The sequence below is a fragment of the Chelonia mydas genome, chromosome 3 (assembly GCF_015237465.2).
Source record: "Chelonia mydas isolate rCheMyd1 chromosome 3, rCheMyd1.pri.v2, whole genome shotgun sequence".
NCBI classification, from domain to species: Eukaryota; Metazoa; Chordata; order Testudines; family Cheloniidae; genus Chelonia; species Chelonia mydas.
In genome coordinates, this window is record NC_057851.1 from 6,584,976 (window position 1) to 6,597,151 (window position 12,176).

At 43.3% G+C, this 12,176-nt stretch overlaps 1 protein-coding gene across 4 annotated transcripts in view; it reads left to right on the forward strand.

Moving 5' to 3' along the window:
* FZD3 (frizzled class receptor 3) overlaps positions 1–12,176 on the forward strand; it is a 115,931-nt gene that overhangs the window by 10,886 nt on the left and 92,869 nt on the right. The gene's annotated exons all lie outside the window — the stretch shown is intronic.

The following is a 12,176-nucleotide window of genomic DNA, read 5'->3' on the forward strand; positions in this document are numbered from 1 at the left end:
AACTCTTGTATTAATTTTGAAGTGCAAGCTAAACTGATATAGGCAGGCTTAAACTTATATAAGTGTTGTACACAAGTTATACTGGTTTTAACTAAATGGGTATAAAATAGCACCTTTAATTGGTATAACTTTATGGGGAGACCAGACCTTATGTAAGCAGGGCTTTGGAGTTTCTGGTGATAAATACAGCCTTCTGGTAGGGCTAAAGCACTCTCTCCTTGCTCCATTACCTCTTTGTACTTGGAAGCAGATACACGAAAACACTTCATCCTTCACTTTGAGCCTCCTAAACTGATTTCCCTTCCTGTTCATATAGCAGCTTTTGAGCCCAGGTGGGGATTCTGTCTTCTGACCCAGCAGACTGAACACCATCCTCAGGGTGGGACAGCCACCTGTCTGGTTCCCTTTTGAAGGGAGTTAACTCATTGCCTGTCTGTTCTTGGTCTTGGACACAAAAAAGAAGCTTACAAGAAGTGGAAGGTTGGACAAATGACCAGGGAAGAGTATAAAAATATTGCTCGGGCATGCAGGAGGGAAATGAGGAAGGCCACATCACACCTGGAGTTGCAGCTACAAGAGATGTTAAGAGTAACAAGAAGGGTTTCTTCAGGTATATTAGCAACAAGAAGAAAGTCAAGGAAAGTGTGGGCCCTTTACTGAATGAGGGAGGCAATCTAGTGACAAAGGATGTAGAAAAAGCTAATGTACTCAATGCTTTTTTTTGTCTTTGTCTTCACGAACATGGTCAGCTCCCAAACTGCTGCTACTGGGCAGCACAGCATGGGGAGGAGGTGACCAGCCCTCTGTGAAGAAAGAAGTGGCTCGGGACTATTTAGAAAAGCTGGACGAGCACAAGTCCATGGGGCCGGATGCGCTGCATCCGAGAGTGCTAATGGAGTTGGCGGATGTGATTGCAGAGCCATTGGCCATTATCTTTGAAAACACATGGTGATCGGGGGAGGTCCCAGACGACTGGAAAAAGGCTAATGTAGTGCCCATCTTTACAAAAGGGAAGAAGGAGGATCCTGGGAACTACAGGCCAGTCAGCCTCACCTCAGTCCCTGGAAAAATCATGGAGCAGGTCGTCAAGGCATCAATTCTGAATAACTTAGAGGAGAGGAAAGTGATCAGGAACAGTCAGCGTGTTAGGAAAACAGTCAGCATATTAGGAAAAACTTTTTCACTAGGAGGGTGGTGAAACGCTGGAATGGGTTACCTAGGGAGGTGGTGGAATCTCCTTCCTTAGAAGTTTTTAAGATAAGGCTTGACACAGCCCTGGCTGGGATGATTTAGTTGGGGTTGGTCCTGCTTTGAGCAGGGGGTTGGACTAGATGACCTCCTGAGGTCCCTTCCAACCCTGATATTCTATGATTCCTATGATTCTGCTGTGATGCATGTATACCTAATCCGTGCTCTCATCCAATTAAAAAAAAAATTGTCCATTTAAGTAGTGATCTTATTGAAAGCACACTATGCCTCTGTTCCAGGATCCACACTGGTTACCACAGTGGCAGCCACATGGAGCAAAGGGAAAAAGTGGGTCAGTCTCCCATTCTGGGCTCTTCTGTGGAACACCAACGTAGTACTCTTTCTTGCCTAGTAGACTTAGTCTGTAGAATAGTAGGAGTTGTTGGTTTTATTTATTCCCTATGTTGACCTAGTCTAAATCTTTAACATCTGCACATAGCAAGAAGGAATTACTTGCTTTTTTGTATTTAGCCTTAAATAGACATTACAGGAATGATATTCTAGTAAAATCATGAGGACATTCCAATATTTGAATTAATAGTTTTCAACCAAATAAGAGTATCTGCAGCAGATATTTATAGACCCCTCCTTTCTTGAAAACTTCTTCACCTCTTTCTGATTTTGCGGCTCTGTTGTTCAGTGTTCTGCAGTGCTGTAACTGACCTTATGTACAGTGGAGTCGCATCTGACGTGGGGGTTAGGTTCTAAAGTCTGCACGTAAGGCAAAAATCGCATATGGTCAAAATTACCCTTGAAAATCCCTTAAATCGCCCATAAAGTACAGTATACTGTATATGGTTTTGAGTATACAACCCTGTACAGTAATATGTATAATGTATACTGTAATGTACAGTATATAAAGAGTACATATGCAAAATATAATTTTACAGTACTGTATTTTTAATTACGGGGGGGTATTTACAGGGGGTTGTCAGGGCTTGATGTCGATCCAGGAGACAGAGGGGATGGAGAACAAGTCGTAGATGAAGTGGTTGGCTCTGGTTCAGCTCAAAGTTGATTGCATAGGCTCATCTGCTGCTGGTTGTCTTTCCTTGAAAAACATGGTGATTGGCAATTGTCATTGTTGTCTCTTGAGCTGCTCAAACATTTCTTGATACAGTTTTAAATCATCCGTAATACTATGTGTGATTTTGAGGCTTCATTCCATAGAGGGATCATATTCAGAAATTAAATCGTCTAAGTGTTTTGCTGCTTGGAACGCTTCAGCAAATATATGAAGATTCCAACTTGTTGGCTCTTTCTGTTCGTCGTCGTCATCTGTAGACGATTTTATCAGTTCCTCTAACTCGTTGTTAGTCAATGTTTTTTCTCTATGGCTCTCACTTAATTCTTCAATTTCTTCCTCAAGGACGTCGGCGAAGCCATCACCACCCACTTACCTGGCCGCCTGAACAATGCTTTTCACTTCTTTGTCAATTGTCGGGAAACCCTTAAAATCATTCACACATTTTCCAGAGGTTTCGCCAACATGCATTAACTGTTTCAGGCTTGATTGCATCACTTTTATATTAAACAGGCAATGGATGCAATCGGCAATGTTGAAGGACTTCCAACACTCCATCACATTAAAATTGGGATCAGCATCCATAGTGCTACATACCCGTGAGAACGTAAGCCTTGTGTATGTGGCCTTGAAACAGCGAATCACGCCTTGGTTGAGAGGTTGGCGGTGGTACTGTGGGGGAGAAAGACAACTTCAATGTCGTTATGCACAACCGGAGTGCTGCAGGGCGGCCAGGAGCATTGTCTACCATCAGCAACACTTTAAAGTCAAGTCCTTTGTCTTCGAGGTACCACTTGACCTCCGGAATGAAACCAATCCAGATATAATGCTGCCGTCACCCAGCCTTTTTATTTGATTGCCAGAACACAGGCAGGAGATTTTTGTCCTTGCCTTTTAGGGCATGGCGATTTGCAGCCCTGTAGAGCAAGCCCGGCTTTATTAAGTGCTCAGCCACATTGCCACAAAACAACACAGTCACATGGTCTTTAGCTGCTTTGAAACCAGGGGCTTGTCTTTCTGATTTCGAAGTGTAAGTGCAGTTGGGCATTTTTTTCCAGAAGAGCCCAGTCTCGTCAGCATTAAAAACTTGTTCCGGAAGATAGCCCTTTTCTTCTATGATTTTCTTTAATTGTTCGGGGTAGGCGTTTGCTGCCTCGTCATTGGCAGATGCAGCTTCACCAGTCGTCTGCACATTTTTTGAGGTCGAAGCGGTTCCTAAAACTGTTAAGCCCACCTTGGCTGGCTTTGAATTCCTTCTCATCAGAAGGCTGTCCCTCTTTGGCGGGAGGTTTGAACAGCGCATAGAGGCTAAGAGCCTTTTTCTCGCAACATGTTGCCATCGATAGGCACACGTTTACTGTTCATGTCTTCCAGCCATAAGTTTAATGTTTTTTCAGTCTTCACTAAAGTCTTATCACACACCTGGCTCGTCACCTTAGCAGTTATTGGAGCACTTGATGCCATGGCTTGACGAATTTCTCTCTCTCGAATTTTGATGGCACGGATGCTAGATTTGTTGCAGCCATATTTACATGGCACGTTGGAGACCGACATGCCGTCTCTCAATAAGTCCAGCACAGCCAGTTTTTCCTCCAGCATTGGAACAGATCGCTGTTTCTTCGGTTGAGCACCAGATGAAGTAGCTGGCTTGCGTTTAGGGGCCATGTTGTATGAAAAATACATACAGTATCTTTAAACACTAGAATCACACTCAGTATGGCGAGATGCTCACGCTATGAGAGGCATGCAGGAACTGAGACTGACTGAGGGAACAGCAGATTCATGTCTCCCATATCATGCTCACTCTGGGGCATATGCTCATGGAGTGGAATGGTGGGCAGAATCGCCCACCCTATTTACAGGTATCTTGTTTGTTTGTTTTTTTTGTTTTGTTTTTTTGTTTGCCGAGCATGTATAGTTGAATTCGGGTAAGTTAAATGCGCATATGATGCGATTCATCTGTATTTTTATGGAGGGGCTCTCCACAGGATCTTCTTTAACACCTCTACATCTAATCTTACTAGCATGTGAAAGTCTCAGGATGCCCCAAACAAAATGAAAACTCAAATCTTGGAATCTGGCAGTCACTACAACTGCCAGATATACAATTTTTGAAACTATTATTAGTGAGACTTTGTAGGATTCTATGAATTACAAAGGGAAAGGAGAAATGTAGGGCTGGAAGGGCCCTTGAAAGGTCAACTTGTCCAGCTCCTGTGCTGTGGCAGGACCAAGTATACCTAGATCATCCCTGCCAGGTGTCTGTCGAACCTTTTTAAAAACTCCCATGATCAGGATTCCACAACCACCCTTGGTAGCCTATTCCAGTGCTTAACTGTCCATAGTTAGAAAGGTTTTCCTAATGTCCAGCCTAAATCTCCCTTGCTGCAGATTAAGCCCATTATTACTACTTTTCCATGTTCACTGAATGTAGGACAATTGATCAACCCTCTTTTTATAACAGCCCTTAATATGTTTGAAGATTGTCATGTCCCCCCATAGGCTTCTTTTCTCAAGGCTTATCATAGGTTTCTGTAACCTTTCATCAAAGGTCAGGTTTTCTAAACCTGTTATTTTTGTAGCTCTCCTCTGGACTCCATTTATCCACATCTTTCTTAAAGTGTTGTGCCCAGAATTGAACACGGTACTCTAGATGAGGTCTCACTAGTGCCAAGTAGAGCAGGACAGTTACCGTCTGTGTCTTCTGTTCAATCCGCCTGTTAATACACCAAGAATATTAGCCTTTTTTGCAACTGCATCATATTGTTGACTTGTTCAATTGGTGATCCACTATAACTCCCAGGTCCTTCTTAGGCAGTACTACCACCTAGCCAATTATTTCCCATTTTGTACTTGTGCATTTGATATGTATGTTTTTGCTTCCTATGTGTAATACTCTGCACATTTTACTGAATTTCATATTGGTAACTTCAGACTAATTCTATAATTTGTCAAGGTTACTTTGACTTCTAATCCTGTCCTCCCCAAGTGCTTGCACCCTTTCCAGCTTGGTGTCATCTGCAAATTTTATAAGCACACTTTGTACTCCATTATCCAAGTAATTAATTAAAACACTATATAGTATCAGACCTAGGACAGGCCCCTGTGGGATCCCACTGGATACATCTTCCCCCTCGTTTGACACCAAACTATTGATGATTACTGTGTGTACAGTCTTTCAATCAGTTTTGCACCAACTGTGATGCTTCTTGGAGTACCCAGGTTTGAGGCACCTTGCTACCACCTGCCCTTAGTGTGAGGAAGCCTTGTCTGTGCCTGCCAAGAGTCAGCCCCCTGACTCCACCAGCCACAAGTATCATAGAATAACAGGGTTGGAAGGGACCTCAGGAGGTCACCCCCCTGCTCAAAGCAAGACCAATCCCCAATTTTTGCCCCAGATCCCTAAATGGCCCCCTCAAGGATTGAACTCACAACCCTAGGTTTAGCAGGCCAGTGCTCAAACCACTGAGCTATCCCTCCCACCCTGAGCCGATACAGGCTCCCATCTCAGCCCATACAGGCTCTGTTGTCCCTCTGCAGGTAAAAAATAGGCACACTCCAACCCCTAAGCACTCAAATCGTCCCCCTGGAGTGTCCAGCCCTTGTTCTACTGGACAGGCTCAGAACTTGCAGATCTGCTGCTCCTAAAGGAACAGTATGCCAGCTTAGCAGTTTCACCTCCACATCGCTTCTCTACTCAATTCATAGTGCTTAGATTTGTGTATAGTGAAAATAAGTGTTTAATAAAGAACAGATTCAAGAAGAAACCAGTAGAATTAATGGAAACGATTACATATAAAATCATAACACTTTCTAGATCCTGAACTTAACTAACAAGACTTCTCCAGTTTCATAAAGGATAACTTGCCCAGAGTTTTTTTTTTTTTTTTCTACCAGCATTAAACAGCGAGACCAGCTGTGATCCTCTGTTCATAAGACAAGCGAGGTGGCAGATTGTCACCTAGGTGTACCTCTTTTGTACCTGCAGATATAGTTCAACCTATCCATTGTCTTCACTTGTAAACAGGGTATCCCCTGCTGTTTGTCTTTTCCTGGGTGGAATCTCCCCTGAGCAATCACTTGATTAGCATTTTGTTCAGACTGTCAATAGGCGTTCATTGTGAAGTATTCAATACTCAGTATACATATAACCAGACGAGCAAATAAAGAAATTTCTTTCAGGCAGGAGATGATTCTCCTCTTCTGATGACCAGCCTCAACTTAAACATTAAAAGAATAACTTCTCTGTGTATACTTACACATTTTGCAGTGACGATTGGTGTGACACAGGCTTTCAGTAGCAATCTTACATGGCATCCTTTGACAAACTGCCATTTGCCAGTGGGCACCAAGTGGTCCCTGAGTCACATCCACCTTCTAGTAATTTCCTCTAGACTACATTTCCCTGGCTTGCTTATGAGAATATCATGTGGGACTATGTCAAAAGCCTTACTAAGATTAGGGGTATATCATGTCTGCAACTTCTCCTCCTATCCACTAGGCAAGTAACCCTGCCAAAGAAGGAAATTAGGCTGGTTTGGCATGATTCATTCTTCATAAATCCATGTTAGCGATCACCTATCCTCTAATGCTTACAAATTGATTGTTTAATAATTTGTTCCAGTATCTTTGCAGGCATCAAAGTTAGGCTGACTAGTTCTTCAGGTCCAATTTGTTCCTCCTTTTAAAAGATGGGTACTGTTTGCCCTTCTCTTGTCCTGTACTAAATTGTAAACTTTTAATCAAAAGAAAATAGAAACAGCTGTTAAAAATACACTGTGCTCTCCTTTTCATATACTGCATATGCTCGATGAAAATGTTCTTCCAATAAAGTTTCCTTATTTATATGCTTTCTAACTCAAAGTATTAACTATTGTTGTTTCAGTTCCATTCCTTTAGTAGTAGTAGCCTTTGTCGTAACCATAAAGTGAAGACAATCCATGTTTTCATGATGGGTTCTGTCTCTCTCTATTTGCATCATCAAATCACCTTGACTCAGCAAAGGAAAATGGAAATATTACGCACAGGATGCTGAATGAAAGCTTAAGAATGGGAAATGTAATCAGATCCACCCCCCCCTTCTTTACTCTCAGGAAAGATAAAGCTTTAGGTTTCCGACTGTGCTCCCTCAATATGGCCTGTTCAAATCTGAAAGGCAGTGGGGGGAGAACTTCGTTCATTCAAAGGGTTAGAAGGTCATTGGGTCCTTGAGGATCTCTTAGCTGAATTGGTTCTTTTGACTGCTGACAAATGCCAGTTATTCCAGTAAATGTCAGCCCAAATCCACTGTTAAATATTAGACCATGCTGAAAGCTGTTACATCTCTTCTCTCCTAAATGGAGAGATGGTAGATTGAATAGAATTTTCTAAATTTGTATACATTGAGTAGTTTAGTAATTTGCAATAGTAAGAAAACTAATTCTATTTGTGGGGCATTGGATTATGCATGTAACTGGCAAACACTTTTCAAAGCACATTTAAACTACTACTACTAATAAAAAGCCTCTGATGTGCTGCTCTGGATTAAATCATATTAGTCACATTGAGCTGTCCAAATTGTTGTGTTGTCACTAGGAGCTGTCCAGCACTGATCAGTACTAATTATTCATGCACAAATTATAAATAAGTGTGTGCCATTTTAGGAGGGTTAATATTTTCATATATTTAAGGCTTTTTGTGTGTATAAATGCAGAAAAGGTGTCTATGTACACAGTCTGTAGATGTCTTTTTTTTTTTTTTCCTCTCATTTGTAGCAGTTTCTGTAAGTGAAATTCTGGCAACGGATCCGTGTTTTAAGGCAGACGTTCTAAAACTTTTCCCCAGTGTGGCTCAGACTAACATAATATATCCCAGATGATCACTGTACATGATAACATGGATCATCTCATTCGGAAAGGTATTATCTTATGGCAATTACAGCAGGTGCTCACACACAAAAGTGACTGTAGCAAAATATTTACTATAATTTAGCTATCTTTTAATACAATTTAGTACCTTAGACAAGGATAGTCAAATCCATGCAAGCATCCTTACCCATAACCCTTAAGGACCAGTGAGGATGAATGGATCACTGGTAGTTCACAAGGATCCATTAATCCTCGCTGGTCTTCATCCTTATCCCTAACCAAGCTGAATCTATATCCTTCAGTTCACATATTACGCCGTCTGTAATATGACATGTACAAAGTTAAATTTAGGGGCATTTAATCGAAAGTTGCCCCCAGGTTTCTAGTGCCATTCCAGAATGTGCAGAGTGGCTAGCCTTAAACCTCTGAAAACCAGGATATACAAAGTTAAGTACAGCCCATCCTTCCAACACAACCTTAACTCAGCTCTCATTTGAGTAATGCCCCCAATATACCAGTAACCCATTAGCACTCTATCTTCACAGATGCACAGAGCACATGAGTACTGTAGGACAAAGCCTAACACCTTTTCTTTGCTAAGACAAAACTTGAATGTTAGGTATAGCAAACAGAAGCCATGCATGCTCAAACACTAAGTCTACTCCACACAAATCATCCCAGACGTGCTAAATATTACCACCCCTTCATCCTTGGCTTGAGGATTTTTTCTGAGACACTGTCTTCACTTAGAATCATAGAATATCGGGGTTGGAAGGGACCTCAGGAGGTCATCTAGTCCAACCCCCTGCTCAAACCAGGACCAATCCCCAATCAAATCATCCCAGCCAGGGCTTTGTCAAGCCTGACCTTAAAAACTTCCAAGGAAGGAGATTCTACCACCTCCCTAGGTAACGCATTCCAGTGTTTCACCACCCTCCTAGTGAAAAAGTTTTTCCTAATATCCAGCCTAAACCTCCCCCACTGCAACTTGAGACCATTACTCCTTGTCCTGTCCTCTTCTACCACTGAGAATAGTCTAGAACCATCCTCTCTGGAACTACCTCTCAGGTAGTTGAAAGCAGCTATCAAATCCCCCCTCATTCTTCTCTTCCGCAGACTAAACAATCCCAGTTCCCTCAGCCTTTCCTCATAAGTCATGTGTTCCAGACCCCTAATCATTTTTGTTGCCCTTCACTGGACTCTCTCCAATTTATCCACGTCCTTCTTGTAGTGTGGGGCCCAAAACTGGACACAGTACTCCAGATGAGGCCTCACCAGCGTCGAATAGAGGGGAACGATCACGTCCCTCGATCTGCTGGCAATGCCCCTACTTATACATCCCAAAATGCCATTGGCCTTCTTGGCAACAAGGGCACACTGCTGACTCATATCCAGCTTCTCGTCCACTGTAACCCCTAGGTCCTTTTCCGCAGAACTGCTGCCTAGCCATTCGGTCCCTAGTCTGTAGCTGTGCATTGGGTTCTTCCGTCCTAAGTGCAGGACCCTGCACTTATCCTTATTGAACCGAATCAGGTTTCTTTTGGCCCAATCCTCCAATTTGTCTAGGTCCCTCTGTATCCTATCCCTGCCCTCCAGCGTATCTACCACTCCTCCCAGTTTAGTATCATCCGCAAATTTGCTGAGAGTGCAATCCACACCATCCTCCAGATCATTTATGAAGATATTGAACAAAACCGGCCCCAGGACCGACCCCTGGGGCACTCCACTTGACACCGGCTGCCAACTAGACATGGAGCCATTGATCACTACCCGTTGAGCCCGACAATCTAGCCAACTTTCTACCCATCTTATAGTGCATTCATCCAGCCCATACTTCTTTAACTTGCTGACAAGAATACTGTGGGAGACCGTGTCAAAAGCTTTGCTAAAGTCAAGAAACAATACATCCACTGCTTTCCCTTTATCCACAGAATCAGTAATCTCATCATAGAAGGCGATTAGATTAGTCAGGCATGATCTACCCTTGGTGAATCCATGCTGACTGTTCCTGATCACTTTCCTCTCGTGTAAGTGCTTCAGGATTGATTCCTTGAGGACCTGCTCCATGATTTTTCCAGGGACTGAGGTGAGGCTGACTGGCCTGTAGTTCCCAGGATCCTCCTCCTTCCCTTTTTTAAAGATTGGCACTACATTAGCCTTTTTCCAGTCATCTGGGACTTCCCCCGTTCGCCACAAGTTTTCAAAGATAATGGCCAAAGGCTCTGCAATCACATCCGCCAATTCCTTTAGCACTCTCGGATGCAACTCGTCCGGCCCCATGGACTTGTGCATGTCCAGCTTTTCTAAATAGTCCCTAACCACCTCTTTCTCCACAGAGGGCTGGCCATCTACTCCCCATGTTGTGATGCCCAGCGCAGCAGTCTGGGAGCTGTCCTTGTTAGTGAAGACAGAGGCAAAAAAAGCATTGAGCACATTAGCTTTTTCCACATCCTCTGTCACTAGGTTGCCTCCCTCATTCAGTAAGGGGCCCACACTTTCCTTGGCTTTCTTCTTGTTGCCAACATACCTGAAGAAACCCTTCTTGTTACTCTTGACATCTCTTGCTAGCTGCAGCTCCAGGTGCGATTTGGCCCTCCTGATTTCATTCCTACATGCCCGAGCAATATTTTTATACTCTTCCCTGGTCATATGTCCAACCTTCCACTTCTTGTAAGCTTCTTTTTTATGTTTAAGATCCGCTAGGATTTCACCGTTAAGCCAAGCTGGTCGCCTGCCATATTTACTATTCTTTCGACTCATCGGGATGGTTTGTCCCTGTAACCTCAACAGGGATTCCTTGAAATACAGCCAGCTCTCCTGGACTCCTTTTCCCCTTCATGTTAGTCCCCCAGGGGATCCTACCCATCCGCTCCCTGAGGGAGTCGAAGTCTGCTTTCCTGAAGTCCAGGGTCCGTATCCTGCTGCTTACCTTTCTTCCCTGTGTCAGGATCCTGAACTCAACCAACTCATGGTCACTGCCTCCCAGATTTCCGTCCACTTTTGCTTCCCCCACTAATTCTTCCCTGTTGGTGAGCAGCAGGTCAAGAAAAGCTCCCCCCCTAGTTGGCTCGTCTAGCACTTGCACCAGGAAATTGTCCCCTACCCTTTCCAAAAACTTCCTGGATTGTCTATGCACCGCTGTATTGCTCTCCCAGCAAATATCAGGAAAATTAAAGTCAATGCTGAAATTCAAATGTGTGGAACACAACACAATGTTCTTAGTCCTTCCTCAATCTACGTACTGTAGATGCATAGCCTTTTTTTATACAGAACATTAAATTGTCTTGTCTGACCTCCTGCATAATGAATTCCTGAGAATTACATCCAGCTACTCCTGGATTGACCCTAGTAACTTCTGATTGACTAAAGCAACTTCCCATAAGATGTCCATTTTTGATGTGAAGACAAGAGATGAAGAACCTCTTCTCTTGGTGGTTTTGTTAACCTTTGCCACCATTGTTACTGAACCATTTCGAGTGGATATTGCCAGCTCCAAGCAGGGCAGAGTTCAGGTTGCATTGCAGGGGTGGCATAAGAACTGCCATACTAGGTCAGACCAAAGGTCCATCAAGCCCAGTACCTGTCCTCTGACAGTGGCCAATGGCAGGTGCCCCAAAAGGAACGCACAGACAGGTTATCATCAAGTGATCCATGCCCTGTCACCCAATCCCAGCTTCTGGCAAACAGAGGCTAGGGACACCATTCCTGCCCATCCTGGCTCATAGGTCCATCAATGGCTATCTTCCATGAATCTATCTAGCTGCCTTTTGAACCCCGTTATAGTATTCGCCTTCACAACACCCTCTGGCAAGGAGTTCCAGAGGATGACAGTGTGTTGCGTGAAAAAATACTTTTTTGTGTTTGTTTTAAACCTGCTACCTATTCATTTCATTTAGTGGCCCCTTGTTCTTGTATTATGAGAAGGAGTAAATTACACTTCCTTATTTACTTTCTCTATACCACTCATGATTTTATAGACCTCTATCATATCCCCCCTGAGTCACCTCTTTTCCAAGCTGAAAAGTCCCAGTCTTATTAATCTCTCCTCATACGGAAGG